At 43.2% G+C, this 19,381-nt stretch overlaps 1 long non-coding RNA gene across 1 annotated transcript in view; it reads left to right on the top strand.

Annotated features, from left to right (window-relative positions):
* Window positions 1-5,636: 5,636 nt before the first annotated feature.
* The window catches only part of LOC128117308 (uncharacterized), a 32,187-nt gene continuing 18,442 nt past the window's right edge, over window positions 5,637-19,381 (top strand). Inside the window, exon 1 of the long non-coding RNA XR_008220784.1 lies at window positions 5,637-5,729. This is a non-coding gene — a long non-coding RNA (uncharacterized LOC128117308). The remainder of the gene's footprint in view (window positions 5,730-19,381) is intronic.

Raw genomic sequence — 19,381 nt, forward strand, 5'->3', positions numbered from 1 at the left:
CTTTCCACATCGCCATCTGCACAAAGGGAGGGAGGGAAGGAAGGAAGGACAGAGAGACAAGGTGGGCTGTGACACTCTGGAGCTAAAGTGAGCCCTCAGAGAGACTTCTTGTTAGGTAAAGGGGGTGGCCTCAGTAGTTAGTCATTGGATCCAAGGTGCTACAAGGCGTGCAGCCAATAAATGTTAAATTCTCTGAGGCCCACGCAGTTCCTAAGAGAGCTGAGTGCCAACAGTATTCTCCACATTTGTGAGGTTTTGATCCTGAGAGGATCTGGGTGGCACATTGGATCATCTATTATAGTTCTGATGGGGTCCTGTAAACAGAAAAGCAATCCCAAGGCTTTCTCCGGTTGTCCTGTGGTAATCCTCCCACCCCCAAAAGACTCTTTTTGAAGCAGAATCTTGCTATGTAGCTTCAGATAGCCCAGAACCTATTATATAGACCAGGTTGACCACCAACTTGCAGGAATCCCCTGCCTCTGTCTCCTAGTGCTGGAATCACGGAACGTGTTACAGGATACTTCAGGTCACCAGAGTGTGTGGGTCTCCCAAGCTATGACCAGTTGTATAACCTGTGGAGTGGCCTCAGCTTAATTTCATTCTAACAGTAACTGGAAGGAGTGTCCACCCTACAGGTTGAAACTTGGTTCTGTAAGACTTCTCTTCATTTCAGATGCCAGCCACAAGCCCCAGATTTCTACCATGCTTCTCTGATGGTGGCTATGGTCATTTGAATGTATTTGGCCTTCATAAACTCATAGGGAGTGGCACTATTAGGTGGTGTGGCCTGTTTGGAGGAAGTGTGGTCCTTGTTGGAGGAGGTGGGATGACACATACCTTTAATCCAGACCTTGAGGCTGGAGGGCACACCTTTAATCTGGGCCACACCTTCTGTTGGAAGTGTGTCACTGTGGGGGTGAGCTTAGGTCTTTTTCTCAAACTTCACTCAGTCAGCTTCCCATTGCCTGCAAGATGGAGGTCTCAGCTATTTCTCCAGCACCATGCCTGCATGCATGCCACCATTCTCTCTGCCATGATGGACTGAACCTCTGAACTGTAAGCAAGCCCCCTCAATGTTTTCCTTATAAGAGTTACCTGCCATGGTCATGGCATCTCTTCACAGCAATAAAAACCTAAGACAGAAGTTGGTACCAGGGACTGGGGTGTTGCTGTGATAGGCCTGCCCATGCTATTGTTTGGAGTAATGTGGACTTTGGACTTTGGGTTAGGAAAGCAGTAGAATGAATACTTTAAGCACTGCTTAATGGGACCTACTAGCAGAAGCATGGAAGACAGTGGTGTTGATGATTTGAAATGTTGGGAGCTGGCTGAAAAGGTTTTAGAGAAGAATTTTAGCATGTTGCCTAAAAAACAACAATTCTAGTGATATTTTGGTGAAGGAAGAGTCTGCCCAATGCTCAAGTGAAGAGTTTTGGATTAATTCCATTGGCAGAGTATAGACTCTCATGTAGTTATTAGTAGTAACTCTAATGAAGATCTGTAATGAAAAGGAGCAAGCTGAACAAAGAAGAGTATTTGAGGACAAAAAAGGGCACCAGAAAGTGGAATGGAGCTAAATCCTGGGTTCAAGGAGATAAACAAATTAAGAAATGGAGTAAAGGGAGTGGTGGCCTCAGGCAATAGTGGCACACACTTTCAATCCTGGCACTCCAGAGCAGATCTCTGTGAGTTCAAGGCCAGTCTGGTCTACACAGCAAGTTTCAGGACAGCCAAACTTAGGCAGCGAAGGACAGAAAGCTGGTGAAGACATAATTAAACCACGGGGCCATGTTCTACCCCCAGCAAGCCGCAGAACTTGGCAGCTTTGGCCACGTGGTTCTGACTTTAGAGTTAAGGACAAAGAAAGGAGTTAAGATCCTGTGGTTCTGGTTGGCTGGGGCTGAAGAATCAGCTGTGATTAACAAGATACCAGAACTGCTAAAGCAGAAGGTTGTTTTGCTGGGATCCTTGATGCTGGTTGGCTAGAGCTAAGAAATTAGTGGTGATTAAGAAGAGACCAACATCACTGAGGTGAAATCTTCTGGAATCATTTTCTGAAAGCACAGAGAAGCTGAGTCCCAGAGGCAGCCAAGGTTGTACTTTGTGCTGGCAGCCAGACTGGGTAATGTGTAAGTGTCACCCAGGTGGTACTGGTTTTGAAGGCATGGAGGGGTCATGGGGAGCAGCTGAGACTTGGCACTATGAGAGGCCAGGAAAGGCTGTTGGTGAAGGTGCAGCCTCAGAAGCAGTTGAAGGCCCAGGACTGAAGGAGTCATGCAGAGAAGCTGAGGCTTGGCACCATGAGGAAGGCCTATGAGAGGCTATTGGTGAAAGTGCAGCTCAGTTGCAACAGAAGACCCCAGGGTTTTGGAGATACCAGTACCACAGGATGATCACCCAAGAACAGCAGTAGCAGTGGGATGGAGCCATCCGGAGCCCAGGAGACCAACTGTGTGTCCTGCAGAGAGCAGAGTCAGAGCAGTGACCAAGCCCTTTGGAGGAGTCCAGAAGATTGTGAGTGGATTCCAGATATTGAACAGTTGGAATTTAGTAATTACCCAGGATGTTAGAGATGCCAGAGTCATGGAATACCTGCTGAGGAGAACTGCAGACAGGGCGTAGAACCAGCCCAACAGAAAGAAGTAAATTGCAGGCAACACAGCTGAACAGAACTGGAGAGCCGGAAAGCGTTTTGACATCAGAGATGTCATGGACATTCAGAGTTTGGAGTTTGGCCAGCTGGTTTCCGTCTTACTTTGGTCCAGTATTTCCTCACTATGCTCCCTTCCCTGCATTTTGAAATGATAATGTATATCCTGTGCCATTATGTTGGAAGTATGTGATCTTCTTTTTGATTTGACTTTAGAGGAGATTATATTTAAAAAATCGCATGAATCCCAGAAGAGACTTTGAACTTTGGATTTTTAAACATTGTTGAGACTGTGATAGCCTATGGAGACTTTTGAAATTGGACTAAATGAATTTTGCATTATGATATCATTGAAGGTTTATGGGGGTCAGGGAGTGGAATGTGGTAGTTTGCATGTCTTTGGCCCCCTTAAGCTCATAGGGAGTAGCACTCTTAGGAGATGTGGCTTTGTTGGAGGAGGTTGGATGACACACGCCTTTAATCCAGACCTCGAGACTGGAGGGCACACCTTCTGCTGCAACTGTGTCACTGTCAGGGGCGGACTTCGAGGTCTTTCTCAAGCTTTATTCAATGTGACAGTCAGTCGACTTCCTGTTGCCTACAAGATGCGGGACCCTCAGCTATTTCTGCAGCACCATGCCTGCCTGCATGCTGCCATGCTCCCTGCCATGATGGACTGAACCTCTGTAATGTAAGTGTGCCCTCTCAATTAGATATTTTCTTTATAAGAGTGGCCGTGGTCATGGTGTCTTTTCACAGCAATAAAAACCTAACTAAGACAGTGCCATAAACCAGAGGCTTCAGAAGCCCCCTCCTCGGGTGCAGTTACTTGTTGGGATGGCTCACAGAAGGAAGGGAAGCGCTCCCATGTTACAAGTTTGCCAGGGAAACCCCCAATTTTTCTAGTGTATTCCACAACATGTCACTTTGACTACAAACTGGCAGGCATTTGAAGAGATGTCAAGGGCCAGGTGCAGAAGAGGCATGGAGCTCCTGCACCTCTCTAACGTATGTGTACTCAGCAACCCAGGGCTCTCAGGGGCTCTTCATGGGGTTTTGGAGAATGCATTACGTGGACACAGTTGACTAAGTCATGGACTGTTAGTGACTAGTCAAGGGTGAGGATGAAAGCAGAGCCCGTCTTCAACACCCCAGCCATCAGTCGTGTCTTGGATTGGTCCGTTGGAGCCCTTTGGACACTCATACAATTTGGAGAGGAATCTAAGATCTTCAGGTTCCGGCTTACTCTCTCTAGGGACCCTGCCCCCTGCTTTCCTCTTTGCTTCTTTGTAGTATGGTCTCTCTCTTGTCCTCCTGTGGTGCTGTAATGCTCCTTCTGCCCATCTCTTGGAGTTCCTGGTTTTATGTCATGATCCCGAGTTCTTGCTGTTTTAAGCCTTTCCTCGGTCAAGTCACAACAAGAGGGACAGGAAGAAGAAAGCACGTTTTCCCAATCCTCAATCTGAGTGGACGACAGGAGGATAATTCAGGGTGCTACCAGAATCAAACACCGAGGAAACCTAATCTGGGGGACACGGACTTAGATCTTGGGGCAACCCCGAGTCTCCAGGGTCATAGAGGACTCTTGTCAGTGCCGAGGGGTGGAGGTGGTGATACCCTTAAGAGATGGAGTATAGCAGTTCATTGGAGGGTCCTTTCCTCTAAAGAGTCCAAAGTGTTGCTCAGCACCATCCTCTGAGCGAAACAGCAGCCACCCTCCTCAGACCAGCTCACTGTGCCTGCATGTAGGAGTCTGACAGAGCAGAGCTGCGGACTACTGACATCCCTCAGAGAAGAAGGGGGCAGGGAGGTGTCTTAGTTAGGGTTTCTATTGCCATGATGAAACACCATTACCAAAGAAACTTGAGGAGGGAAGAGTTCATTTGGCTTACACTTCCATGTCACTGTTCATCGCTGAAGGAAGTCAGGACAGGAACTCAAACAGGACATGAACCTGAAGGCAGGAGCTCATGCAGAGGCCATGGAGGTACTACTTATTGGCTTGCTCCCCATGGCTTGCTCAGCCTGCTTTCTTATACCCAGGACCACCAGCCCAGGGATGGCACCACCCGCCATGGGCTGGGCGGGCCCTCCCCCAACAGTCACTACTTAAGAAAATGTCCTGCAGGCTTCTTGCCTTCAACCTGATCTTATGGGGAGCATTTTCCTAACTGAGGTTCCTTCCCCTCGGATGACTATAGCTTGTGTCAAGTTGACATAAAGCTAGTCAGCACAGAGGGTGAGTGGACCCCCACCTAATAGTCCAGCCCTGCCTCCCAACCATTTGCCTGCAATTTCCCCCCAATTGCATGTGGCCTCAGGGTCCAGGGGAGATATTTAAGTATATATGCAAAGGAGGCTTCATCCATGCAGCTGTGGGGAAGCCATTATCCATGTCGGGTGAAGCTCTTCCAGTGTTGGTGTTTTGGGGTTCTGTCAGGGACCCTTCACCCATGCCCTGTAAGTTTAATAATAAATGTATTGATGCCCCAGGGTAAACGCCGGTGAAATTGCATTGCGGTTTGTTGCTGGGAGCTTGGGAGGGAGGAATATGATTAGTTACTCTAATGTGGCTGTGATAAATACCATGGCCAAAATCAGCTTAAGGAAGAGTTTTATGTTAGCGTATAGTTCCAGAGGCACACATGTTCAGGACAGCAGGGACAGCGTGGTAACTAGGTCAGGAAGCTGAGTGATCAGATCTCTGCGGCACACCAAGGAAGCACAGAGTGAAGTAGAAGTGGGTTGAGCCTGCCCAAGTCCCAGACTTCCTCCAGCTAGATTCCACATGCTAACGCATCCCTAACCTCCGAAACAATACCACCAACTGAGGAGCAAGTGTTCACACACACAAGCCTGCAGGCAACATTTCTCATTCAGAGCACCATGGAGTAGATGCTGGCCTCTGCTTCAGGGGAGGGATTTTAGTCACAGGCAAATTTCCTCTGACTCCTTTCTTAATTCTCTTGAAGGCGTTGTCATGAGAACTGTGAACTCAGCCCCTCCTGTCTTGCTTCATGACCTCTCCTCTAACCGGCGCTCGTGATGGCATGATGCCATCTGTCATGAGAGAGTGAAGGTGAGTGAGGCCTCCCTAGAGCCAGTCCCATGCTATTTCAAGGTTTAGATCTAAATAAACTTCTCGTCTTTGTGAAGTACACAGCCTCGGGCATTTTGTTATAGTAACAGAAAATAGACTCAGTCGGATGGTTGATTGGTATTTGGCATTAAGGACATAACTAACCTTGGCCTCAAATGTTGAAGACAAAATTAAAGGAAAAATCAACAGAGCAATAAATTAATTATTATGGAGTATAGCAAACCAGCATAAAATAAGGTATATTAGGACAAATTTGCTAAAATTAAACTCTTTTCCAGGTTGTATTGCTTAGAAAGTTAAACTGTCATGTGCAATAAATAAGGGCGTCATCGAATGCCTCACACAGAGAGATCTGGTCACAGCCCCACAGCATCAGAGCAGATGCTCAAGCAAAAGGCCTTCTTGCTGTATGTGTGTGAACATGTGTATTCGTGCGCACGCACGCACATGCTCAGAGACCAGAGACTAGAGATCAACATTTGGTCATTCTCAATCACTCTCCGCTTTCAGAAAATCTCTCAGTAGACCTGGGACGTACTGATCTGGCTAGATTGGGCAGTTAACCCAGCTCTTGCTCCCTGGCACTGGATTAAAGACATGGCAGCCACAGCTGGCTTGTCATGTGGTGCTGGGCACCTGGACTTGGTACTCATCCCTCCTCAGAGCTTGAGGAGATGACATCCACAGGCTGAGTTCCTGGCCTGAACCCGGGGCCTTGTTTCTTGTAAAGCCTTCCTGCTAATAAACTTAACCATATACTGTAATTACATTTTATGATATGTGTTCCTGTTTCTGAAAACTGGAATTGAAATATTGAAATTTTAATTAAAAAAAATTGAACTTGCAAATGCTTAAGTTCCTAGCCTTAGGAAAAAGTTACCATTTTAATTGGAAAACACCACCCGAGAGTCTTCTGAGGGCTGTGTGTCATTGGACTCGGGGTTTTGGGGGTTGTGTGGTCTTTTTTCCAGTTGGAAATGGTTTTAGGAACTAGCATGTTCCTTCATCCTTGAAGATCCCTGTCAGAGAGCTGAGGAACATCCTGGGACTGAGGTACCTCACTGCGTAACATTTCCAGTGCACAGCACCGCATTTCCGTCTTCTCCATTTCTTGCTTGAACCTCATCTATCACTCTCTGAATCCCCCCAAATTTCTCTAGGTCCATTTACTCAGACTAACGCCATAAGTGCAAACTTCCTCTAAGATAATTTAGTTAGCTTTAAAAAAAAGTGTTCTGATGTTTCTTTGGGTTGGGCGCACTTTCGGCATGCCCATGCCGGTCACGGGTAGAACTGGGCTGCCAGTAGGGTCTTCCATGTCTTCCTCACCATGGTTACCACAGTGGAGCACTCAATGGCATTTTTATGACTCAGTCTCGGGAATGGTTTGTGGGGCTTTATGATCATTTCCCTAATTGTTTCCATTTTCAAGCTTTTATTCCATCAGCATTGGCACATTCTGTAAACCACCTGAAAAACGGGGACCCGAGGTATACCAAGCAGCTCAGTGGAAAGATCCTGCTCTTGGGATTTCAGGGAGCTATGAGAGAGACATGATAGGATGTGCCGTCTTGTGATGGAGCTAGCTGAGAAAGCTCAGGCCTAAGCAGAGTCTACACGGCTCCCCAGGGTGGCATACACCGCCCAGCCTCCCTGGTTGGCACAGGTCAAGTTACAGCTCCAGTGTCATCTCTCTTTGGTTCTCAGTTCTGATTCCTCGCATCTCAATGCCAGTCCATTCCTGAGCTCTCTGGGCGGCATGGGATCTCACAACATCCTCCTGGGGAAACTCACTCTTCTGAGGACCACAGCTATGCACTTTGGAAGAAACACACACACACCTCCAAGACTTGCAGGGAGGAGGGAGTGGCCATGAGAATCTAGGTGTCTTCACTCTTCCTCTCCATCAATCCCTGCTCCTCTCCCCGCCACCCAGCAGTGGTTATTCACTAGAGATAAACACCACTGCCTTCCAACTAGGGACATGTCCCCAGGATCTGACTTTTAGTTTACTTGGATACTGTGTTACAGTTTCATCTGAAACAGAGGAAGGGTCTTTGCTCCTTTTCTTTTTCATCCCTGCAATTCTTGTCTAACATGTAGGAGTTGGTAGAATAATTTTGCTTTTATAACACATAGCGATGCTAGTTCTCAATTACAAGAACAAGGCTTGCTACCAGGACGTACAGCAACCCAGTCATTACTTAGCTTTGAATTTGTATGAGACGGACTTTTACAAGATTTTTAAAAACTGAGGTTGCTTTTCAGATTGTGTTTGTCGTATACAAATAACACAAAATCAGGAGAATTTCACATGGGGCATACGGAGGGTCAGTTCCAGGAAATAGGACTCATGGAGTGTTTCGATGCTGTCAGCCAAGGGAGGTATTCATGGGCAGCCAAGGACAGTGCTTATTGGTCCCCAGGCTTTACATAAAGCTGAAAGAAAATGTGTTGAAAGCTGAGAGTGGGAGATGAATACAGCCCCTGGGGAAAATGGCAAGCTGACAGGCAATAGCAAGTTGGAGCATAGTCAACAGAATTCAACTAATTCTACTGTGCTGTGACCTTTTCCTGGGACTGTTTTTACCTGAGTGGCCAGTCTTTTTTGGTGCTAGGAGCTCAGTTTCTCAAAGATAGCACTTATGTTCTGGCAGTTTTTATTCTGTAAGTTAATGTATCATCACCATCATCATCACCACCATCACCACCACCACCATCATCATCACCCTCATTATCACCACCACCATCATCATCCTAATAATAATTATCAACAGCAATAACAAATCATCTTTTTCCACTATGCAGACCAGCTCTGAGCATGTCAGCTGTCCTTGGAACTAAACTCATAGTTGGGTTTGATAAATGTCTTTTCCTCTTAGAAATCTGTTTAAATGGTTTTCTGGAGTTGACACGTTTGCTGACTTCCAGAAGCTTATTTTATATAACAGTCACAGCATATGTACTAGTGAAATTCATGCACAAGTGTACTTCATCCTCCAAGCAGAAGGCTACAGGGAAAGACATTACCATTCTTTCCCACCATATCTTACTGTGTGTTTTTGTCGAGGTAGAAGTAAGGGAGAATGATAGGAGATAAATGTAGAGATAGATAGAGGATAGATAAATGACAGACAGATAGATAGATAGATAGATAGATAGATAGATAGATAGATAGATAGGAGAGAGAGGTGAGGAGAGTGAGAAAGAGGGAAAGAGCCTGTTTCTAGTGGGCATTGCTTCCAACTGTATTATAAACATGAAGAGCACACGAAGCTCCAGGGGCACCATCCATTCACATCCATTAACACTTCAAATCAGCCCTGCCCACCAATGTCATCTCAAGAGAATTATGCAGGGGAGCTTTCTGAATTAAAGTTTATCTACACAATCCCCACTCCTCACATCATACCTCATGATGAGAAGCTGGCTGCGTATTCTAAAGAAGGCAAGCATGTCCACATAGTCACTGCTTTTAACAATGTCAGGGGCTCTCAGTGGGACAATTAGGTAACAGACAGAAATAAAAGGTATTTATACTGCTTTTACTAACAGGTGACATGGTCCTGCATATAGAAAACGACAAAGAATCCTAAAAAAAAACCAAAGCATTAGGACTAATAAATTTAAAGGATTATAGGATATAAGATCAAGGTGAAAACATCATATGTGTACATACCAGCACTGTGAAATCAAACATGGAATCTTAAACTTTCATCTATAGTTACATTAAAAAAAGAATAAAATAATAATACATTGAACAAAGAGTTAGGAATTGATAACTATAAGATATCAATAGAATTTTAAAGTAGATCAAAATTAAGAGAAAGATACCTCATGTTCATGGACTAGACTACTATGGTGATGTATTGTGTACCCTAATAAACTTGCTTGAGGATCAGAGAACAGAACCAGCCACTAGAGTAGACATAGAGGCCAGACAGTGGTGACACACATCTTTAATCCTATCACTTGAGAGACAGAGATCTCTGTGAGTTCAAGGCCACACTGGGAATAGAGCCAGGCATGGTGGTACACACCTTTAATCTCAACACTTGAGATCTCATGCCTTTGCTTGGGAAGGACACATGCCTTTAATCCCAGGCAGGGCAGAAGGTATATAAGGCGTGAGGAAACAGGAACTCACTGTCTTCAGACTGAGGATTTCCTGGAGGTAAGCCACTGGCAGAGCAGTTCAGCTGAGACCCTCAGGGGTGAGGACTCAGAGGCTTTCAGTCTGAGGATTCGTGGAAACAGGATCAGCTGAGGAGTTGGTGAGGTGAGGTTTGCTGTGGCTTATTCTGCTTCTCTGATCTTCCAGCTTTCACCCCATTATCTGGCTTTCAGGTTTTTTTTTTTTGGTTTGTTTTTTTGTTTTTTTTTTTTGTTTGTTTGTTTGTTTGTTTGTTTTTTAAAGACCATCTAAGATTCGTGTTACAAAAGACTAGGCTTGTTAACCAAGTTGGTAAGACTACTCAGAGTAGTCCACAGGTTCAATGCAATAAACATCAAAATTCCATCTGGCTCTGTATTTAAGAAGGTGGTTCACATTTCTCAATTTCAAAACTTACCACAAAGCTGTAGTAATTAAAACCATGTGGTAGAGACACGCAGCTAGATAGATAGCACACAGGAATATGACTCAGGGTACAGAAATAAATCTTCACATTTATGGTCAATTACTGCTCTACAGAGAGCTAGTGAAGACAGATGCAGGAGAAACAGTAGGCTTTCTAACAGTCGGTGCTGAGCCGGTTACACGCAGAGGAAGCAGCTGGATCCTGACCTTGTGTCTTATAAAACAGTGAACTCACCATGGATCAAAGACTTAAATATAAGAGCTAAAATTCCAAAAACTCTTACAAGAAAATATTAGGTGGAACCTGTGTGGCCGTGGACTGGGAAATGGTTTCTTAGATGCAGCATTAAGAAATAAGCATCAGCAAAAACTAGACAGCGTCAACATTAAACCTTCATGCTTTAATTCAAGGAAGCGAAGAGACAAACAGAAGCATGAAAGAAAATATTTATAGTCAGATATCTGGTAAGGAAGTGGTATCAGGGGCTGGAGAGACAGATCAGTGGTTAGGAGCTCTTGCTGGCCTTGCAGAGGCCTAGGACTGGTTCCCAGGACCACAGTGGGAGACTTACATGCCTGTAATCCAAGATCCAGGGGATCCAATGCTCCTTTTTGGGTTTTCGTGGGAACCTGCACACAAGTGGCATACACACATTTGCACACACACGCACACACTCAGAGTTACAAATAAATATAAATCTTTAAAAAGGGCAAATAACTTGAGTAGACATGTCTTCCAATAGGATGTGAATAGCTAGTGATCCTACAAAAAGATGGTCATTAGAGAAAGAAATGCAAATCAAAACATCAAAACTATGAGATACACTTCATGTGCACTAGAATGGCTCCACCAAGAAGATGGACAATAAAAAGTGTTGGCAAGGGTGTGGAGAAATTAAATTTCATTCATTGCTAGTGAGAATGTAACTAACATATGTAGCCACTTTTGCACCTAGCAATACTAATTCTCATTAAACACTGTGAAGATCACTGATCTCACACCCTCACAAAACGTGTACACTGTTATTCGTAACAACATAATTCAAGGAACTAAAATGAGGAAATTGAATGCTTATCCATTGATGGACAGAGAAGAATAGTGTGGTATATTTGTACACTGCAGTACTATCTAGCCATTCAAAGGGAATAAAATTGCATTGAGAGCATTATGCCCAATGAAATAAGCCACTTAATATATGGTTGCTTTTACAATAACTGCCCGGTGTAAGTGAGGAAAGGAAACAAGGAGAGATTGCTAACAGGGAAGAGGTTTCCTTGGGATACTGATGGGAAAGTACTGCAATTAATCCTGATGGTTGACAACGGTGCGGACGTCTTAGTCACTTTTCTGCTGCTGTAATAAGACGTCACAATCGAGGCAACGAAGAGGAGAAAGTATTAAATGGGGCTTAAAGGTTTTAGAGGGTCCATGATAGTGGAGCAAAAGCAGGGTGGTAGGAACAGCTGAGAGTCCACATATCGATCCACAGGCAGGAGGCAGAGAGCACACTGGAAATGGAACAAGCATTTTGAAACCTCAACACTCCCCCCCCCCCGACACACACCACACCCCAGGAACACACCTCCTCCAAGACCACACTTCCTAATCCTTCCCAAACAGTTCCACCTACTGTGACCAAGTATTCAATCATATGAGCCTATGGAGGTTGTTATCATTCAAACTACCACAGTGAATATACCTAATCATGGAATTTAGCGATTTGAAGTTTGAACATTTTTTCCCTTAAAAAGAAATTTTATTTTAGTTTTTTTTTTTGCTTCCCATTCCCACTTCCAAACACTTTGAAACATTTCACAATGTTCATTCTACCAATCCATGAGCATGAGAAGTCTTTGCACTTTTTTTGTGTGTGTATGTATGTCTTTATTTCTTCAGAGTTTTCGTTTCCATCATAGAGGTCCTTTACTTCCTTGGTTAGCTTTATTTCTAGATATTTTATTTTCTTTGAGGCTACTGTGAATGGGAGTGTATCCATGACCTCCTTCTCTATATGTCTGTGTTGGTCTATAGAAAAGCTATTGGTTTGGGCATCCTGCCAAATTGCTGAATTTATTATTTCTAGATATTTTCTTGTAGAAATTTTGGTATCTCAAATTTTGTCATCTACAAATGGGAACAATTTGACTTCTTCCCCTATTTGTATTCCTTTAATTTCCTTTGTTTGTCTTATTGTTCCAGCTAGTCCTTTGGGTACAATGTTGGAAAATAGTGGGAGTAGTGGACATCTGCATCTTGTTACTGACTTCAGTGGGATTGACTCAAGCTTTTCTCCATTTAGGATGATGCTGGCTATGGATTTCTCAGATACAGCTTTTACTATGTTTCTGAGGCATGTTCTCTCTAACCCTACATTTTTCTAGGACTTTAATCACAAAGGCATTGTTGGATTTTGTCAAAGAGTTTTTCTTCATCATGATCATGCGACTTTTGTCTTTAAGTCATTACATAGGTTATTACATTCATTGACTTTGTATGTTGAACCATCCCTGCATTTCAGGACTAAGCTAACTTGGATATGATATATACTGTTTTTTAAATTTATATCTGTATTCTGTTTGCAAGTATCTTATTCAGCATTTTACATATATATTTACTGGGGATTTTGGCTTTTCTTTTTTGTTGTGTCTTTACCTTGTTTGGGGGTTTAGAGTGATAATAGCCTCATAGAAAATGTTTGGGAGTGATCCTTCTGTTTCTGCTATTTCATTTAGCCTAAGACGGGTTGAGTAGGTCTTCTTTGAAAGTCTTGTAGAATTGTGCTATGAACCTGTCAGGGCCAATGATTTTATTACTATTTCAGTCTCTTCATTCTTTATGTGTCTGTTTAGGTTGTTGACTTCTTGGTTTAATTTTGGTGGTTTGGCTGAATCTAGAAAAATCACCTATTTCTTTTGGGCTTCCTAGCTTACTGTATTATAAGCTTTTAAAATATTCTCTTAAAATATTCTGACTTTCTTTGGTGTTTGTTGTAATATTTCCTGTTCATTTCTGATTCTGTTAATTTAGGTCATCCCTTGCTTTCTTTTGGTTAGTCAGGCCAAGGATCTGTCAGTCTTGCTTATCTACTCAAAGAACCAGCTCTTATATTCATTGATTCTTTGTATTGTTTTTTTGTTTCTATTTTACTGATGTCAACTCTGATTTTTATTATTGCCTGCCATCTATTAGATATGGATTGGGTTTGTTCTTACTTTTTCAATTTTTTGAATTGGATCATTAAGTTGTTTATTTGTGTTCTTTTTATTTCTGTTTTTTGATGTGGAGCTATAGATTTCCCTTGTTAAGACTGCCTTCAATGTGTTTCATAGGCTATTATTATTATTATTATTATTATTACTATTATTTTTATTTTTATTGAGTTCCAGGAATTTTTTTTCTTGATTTCTTCTTTGGCCCATTCATAATACAATAATGAGTTGTTCAATCTACATGAGTTTGTGTATTTACTAGAGATTTGTTTGCTGTCAATTTTAACTGCACTGTGGTCAGCTAGGATACAAGGAATTGGAATACTTATTCCGATCTTTTTGAATTTGTACAGATTTATCTTGTATCCCAGGATGTGGTCTCTTTTAGAAAAGCTCCTGTATTGTTTGGGTGGAGCTTTCCTTAGACATGTTAAGTCCATTTGATGTGTGATGTCAATTAATTCTGATATTTCTCTGTTTATCTTTTGTTCAGATGACTGATCTATTGGAGAAAGTGGGCTATTGACATCACCTACTGTGTGGGGTGTTTACCCACCAACCCCACAGCTCCCCAGAGTTTTCTTGAGTGTGAGAAGCAGGAAATATTAGATAGAAGGATTTATTGCAGAGAATCTTGCAGAGATAAACAGATAGAAAATAAAGGATAGCCTCGAGAGGGCCTGGAACCTATTCCAATGGGCCCCGACTGTCTCTGCCCCTGGGTATTTATAGAGACACCAAGGGGTAGAGCAAATGACCTGTTCCCCCAGCACAGCCAAGTGCAGACCATCTCAGACACCTGCACTCAGGCCCGTGATCCTGATCATCCTCTATGCAGACCTGCTGGGTAAAGCCACGAGGAACCCGAAAACGGGCTCCCACACTACTATTAATGGATTGATGTTAATCTGTGTCGTAGTTTTTTTTAAATGAAATTGGACCCCCAATATGTTTGGGGCATATATATTTAGGATAGTAATGTCTTCTTGGTTAACTGCTCCCTTGATTAGAATGAGGTGTCCCTCTTTATCTCTTCTGATTCGTTTCAGTTTGAAGTCTGTTTTGTCAGACTTTGGGACAGTGATGCCTGTTTGCTTCCTTGCCCCATTTGCTTAGAGTACTTTTTATTTATTCTTTTACCCTAAGGCAGTGCCTATCTTCAAAACTCTGATATTTTTCTTGTAGATAAATAGATAGATAGATGGATTTGTTTCTCTGTCCATTTAGTCAGCCTATCTGTTGCTTGGAGAATTGAGCCCATTGATATTTGAAGTTATTGAAATGTGTGTATTAATTATAGTCATTGTGATGTTGATTTTCGGTGTTGTTTGCATTGTCAGTGGTACTTTGATTTTAAGAATTATGGCTTTGCATTTATTTCCACAGTCTCTTTACTATGTTCATTCTGCTCTCAGCCAGAAATATTGTTCCTGTATTTTCTTTATGTTTGGTTTGTTGTGTATAAGTTTTAGGATGTTTATATTGTGAAAAGTTTTCTTTTATCCTTCAATTATGGTTGATAATTTTTCTGTGTATATTAGTCTAGGCTGGCTGTCATGGTCTTTTAGGCCTTGGGGTACATTGCTCCAATTTCTTCTGCCTTTCAAAGTTTCCACTGAGAAATTAGCTGATGGGTTTTCCTTTATATGTGACTTGTGTTTCTCTGTCTTGTAACTTATAATATACTCTTTTCATTCTGTACACTTAGTGTTTTAACTATGACATATTATGGGCATTCTCCTTTCTATTCTTGTTGATTTGGTGTTCTGTGTGACTTTTCTATCTGTATGTGAACGTCTTTCCTTAGTTTGGAGAAATTTTATTCTATTATCTTGTTGAAGATCTGGTCTATGCCATTGACTTGGGATTCTTCTCCATCTAAGTCTGGAATTCCAAGGTTGTTATTGTTTCATTGTGTCACACAGATTTTCTATCTGTTCCTTTCCTGTATTTAAAAAAATTCACATTCCTTGCTCATTTGGTCTAGATCCTATCCTTTACCTTTGAGTCCCGACATTCTATCTTTTGTTTGATTCTTTAGGTTGTCTAGTCGCATGATTGAGTTTTTCAATTCCATCTCCATTTCAGCTTTAGTTCTCATGAGTGATTTTATCTTCCTATTGAACTCTGTTCTCAAGTCCCAAATTGTCTTCATCATTTCCACTAGCCTTAGGTTGTGTTTTCTTGGGCTTCATGCAAATGTTTGTCTTCTTCAAGTTCTTTCTCCACAATTTAATTGAGATGTTTCTTCATGTCTTCTTTAAACTTGAATTCTTTGATGAAATTTATTATTGTTCTTTTAAGTCCTATGTCCTGATATTCATCTGGGTAATTCTCACTGGCAGGCATTTCTACAGGACTGGTAGATTTTGGAGAGAAAATACTGGTTTGATATTGTATATTTTTGTTATTTTTTCATTGAGATCATGTGGACTTCCTTCATTAGTTCTAATTCTAATATGGACACAGCAGGTTGGGGAGGAAGAGAGGATGTTTGGGAGGGTTGGGCCTAGAGGTTGGAAATGTCTTAGACGGAATGAAGTCACGTAGATCGAGGGGGCTGGACTAGTGTACAGTTTGTGCCTCCTGTTCCAAGCCTGGAGTGTGGGGGTAGATCTGGTTGTGAGGAAAGCTTGGATGTGGTGTGGGAGGGACAGAACTGGGGGGTCCTGACCGAAGTCTAGTGATTGGTTGCAGTGTAGGCAGGGGAGACCATATTTGGCCAGGGTACTGAATGTGGGACCCAGGCTGTATCTGGTTGGATGGGAAGAAGATGTGTGTGGGGAGGTCAGGGAGACACAGCAGACTAGATCCTGGAGAAGGAAGTGGGGATTCTGGCTGAGGGGAGAGGTTGGATGCTGTGCAGAAGGGACCTGTGGGTGGAGACAGGAGGGTTCTGGCCAAAGCCAAGAAGTTCATTTCAGAGCAGATGGGGTGGGCTGAATAGGTTGAGACACTGGTTATGAGAGCTGGGCTAGATCTGGTGCAGTCTAGTAACTTTTCGCATGAGAATTGTACCTAGAATTAGCTTAGTTAGAAAGTTTCATTTCCACAAGACATAGAAATAAACTCAGGGTGTGTTTCTGCTCCTTTACTTTGTCTCCAACAACAATACATCTTGTCTAAATATGACTTGATTTCCCAACCTTCAAATGAAAAGAGACAAAGCAAGTTTTGATTATAGTAAACACAGTTGAAATTTTAAAAAAGATAAAGAATGAAAAAAAAATAAAGAAAGCGTTGACGGCAATTTCCCTGTGATGCGTGAGGATTTAAAACATTGTCGGGTTCACGTGTTGGTAAATGTGTGTCCCAACTCATTGCTCCCTCATTTTTATCTTGACTTTAAAGGAAGTCATCAAACCCAATAGCTCCATACAGAACTGCTGATGGGTGTGGTTCTGTGGCCCAGTGATACAGATGCAGACAAGAATTGTGAACAAAGTCATGCTTGTCATCAATTAGCAGAAGTCTTCTAGACACCCAACACCTCTCTAGAAAAGTATTCCTTAACTAGGGAGCTAATTAAAGCATCAGTTCTTTTCAAAACATAGTGACTCAGTCTACTTAGAGAGCCAGTGTTCACTTCCCACAGTTCTGGAGGCCGAGAAGTCTAAGGGCAAGAGTGGGGGAGGACACATTTCTAGTTCATAGACTGCAGTCTGCCCTGTGTCCTCCCATGCGGGGAAGGGTGAGAGCTACCTGGGAATCCCTTACTAAGGACACTGATCCCATGACTGAGAGATCTGCCTTCATGACCCCAATAGCCTCCAGAAAGCCCCACTTACTAATACCATGACATCACTGGGGTGGAGGCATCGAGTTTTAACAAATGAACTTTGGGAGGACACATTCAGTGCAGAGTCTCGCCATGTAATTACCAAAGTACTCCTAGGTTCCCTTTAGTGCCAGGTTAATGTACTGGAAATGATCATTAATTTAAAAGTTAGTGAGTATAAAATGCAATGAAACATGCTTGAAATTTAAGTGAACTCTGGGGATGCCCTTTTCTATTACCATGCTAAGAATATTTAAACAAAAAAAAAAAAGCAGTGTCTGTGGGTGTGTGACGATCTAGGTACCTCAGCAGCACCCTTCTTTTGAATTGCTCACAATGCTTTATAGCATTTACTTCAGCAATTGTCACAACACCCTTGTGGGTGGCAGGCATTGTGCCGTAGTGTGGTACAACCGTAGGTCAGACAGCCAGGGGATGCAGCCCTCACAGACCTTTCTGCAGCATAGGTAGGCGCAAGGCACAGATGGTCCCTCTGAAAAAGCTCCAGCGGCAGCTGCTGATGTGGCTGGTTCCACCGATCACCTTTCCGGCGGATAATAACTGAGCTCCCATTATCATGGGTTTTCCCAGTGTGTCTGCTGGAGCCCACACAGATGGTCAGCACCACACAATACAACTGTTTTTGGATGGTAATGGGAATCATGTGGCTAACACTTCCTGAGAGAACTGGATTAGAGACTGAAAACTGAACCTCAGCTTTTGAAAACTGTCCTTGATTTCCTGCTCCATTTCCAGAGAGGCGCAGGAGCAGTGAGATGGGGTTACTTCTGAGATTTCTCAAAACGGATTTTCAAAATTCATTTTGAGATGGATTCCTGTCTGCATGCATTATGTCTTACAACTTGAGAACTTAAAAGGACCTTACAGTAAGAAATGACTAGTTTTTTCAGAGAGTAAAACCAGAGGCCAAAGGAAAAACTGGTTTTATTTACACAACAGTACAGGCCCAGCTTCTCTGATTTTTTCTTAATATTTATTTATTTTAAGTATCTGCATGTACACCTGCACACCAGAAGAGGGCATCTGCTTTCACTATAGATGGTTGTGAGCCACCATGTAGTTGCTGGGAACTGAACTCAGGACCTCTGGAAGAGCAGCCAGTATTCTTAACAGCCCCAGCTTCTCTGATTTGAAATAAATGTTCAGGAGCTGGTGAGAACTCAGTTGCCACACAAACATGAAGCCTGGGTATGCAGAATCCATGTAGAAAGGGAGCGGTACGTGCTTATGATTCCAGCAATGCAGAGGTTTGATGTCCACACAGCTTACACGGCAAGGTCCTGGCCAGCGAGGGATCTGGTCTCCAAAGACATGAGGATGGCTCCTTCAGAAGGGTGTTCAAGGTTGGCCTCTGGCCTTCAGCACACCCCCACAGGTACAGGCATACACGTACATGCACCTAACATGTGCACGGAAAACATGTGGTCGAGGCTGGAGAGACACTTGGTGGCTTTAAAACTCTTGCCGTCCAAGCGTGAGAACTGGGGGACCGACTCCCAGAACCCACGCGAACGCCAAGTCGGCAGAGACAGGGGACCCCAGAGTGAGCTGGCCTGTCACATCAGGGAGCCCAGGTTTTCACAGAGCCCCTGCCTCAAGGAAGGGTGGAAGAGTGGTGGAGGATGATCCCTGACGTTGACTTTGGACCTCCACATGTACACATGTACACACACACACACACACACACACACTCACACACTCGCATGGGCACTCATGCCCACATGCACTCACACGCATGCAGACATACATACATGAATGCACACGTGCCCCCCCTCCCACACACACACCATGGAGAAAGAAAAAAAACGTTCATACTAACAGATCTGTTTGGTCGTACCACCTTTTATGTTTGATTCTATTTTTCCTGCTCAGCTCAGAGCTGGGGTAGGGATGCTGTGCAGCCACAGGATCCATTTCCCTCACCTGTAGTGTGCTTCTTGGGACTGACACCATCACTGGTGCATATTGTGTGCTCAGAAATATTTTTTTTTTTAGTAAATGAATGTCATGATATTTTGCTTTGTAAAATTTTCTTTGTCTGGT

Source organism: Peromyscus californicus, unplaced genomic scaffold (assembly GCF_007827085.1).
Source record: "Peromyscus californicus insignis strain IS unplaced genomic scaffold, ASM782708v3 Scaffold_21__1_contigs__length_65335640, whole genome shotgun sequence".
In the NCBI taxonomy this organism is placed as follows: Eukaryota; Metazoa; Chordata; class Mammalia; order Rodentia; family Cricetidae; genus Peromyscus; species Peromyscus californicus.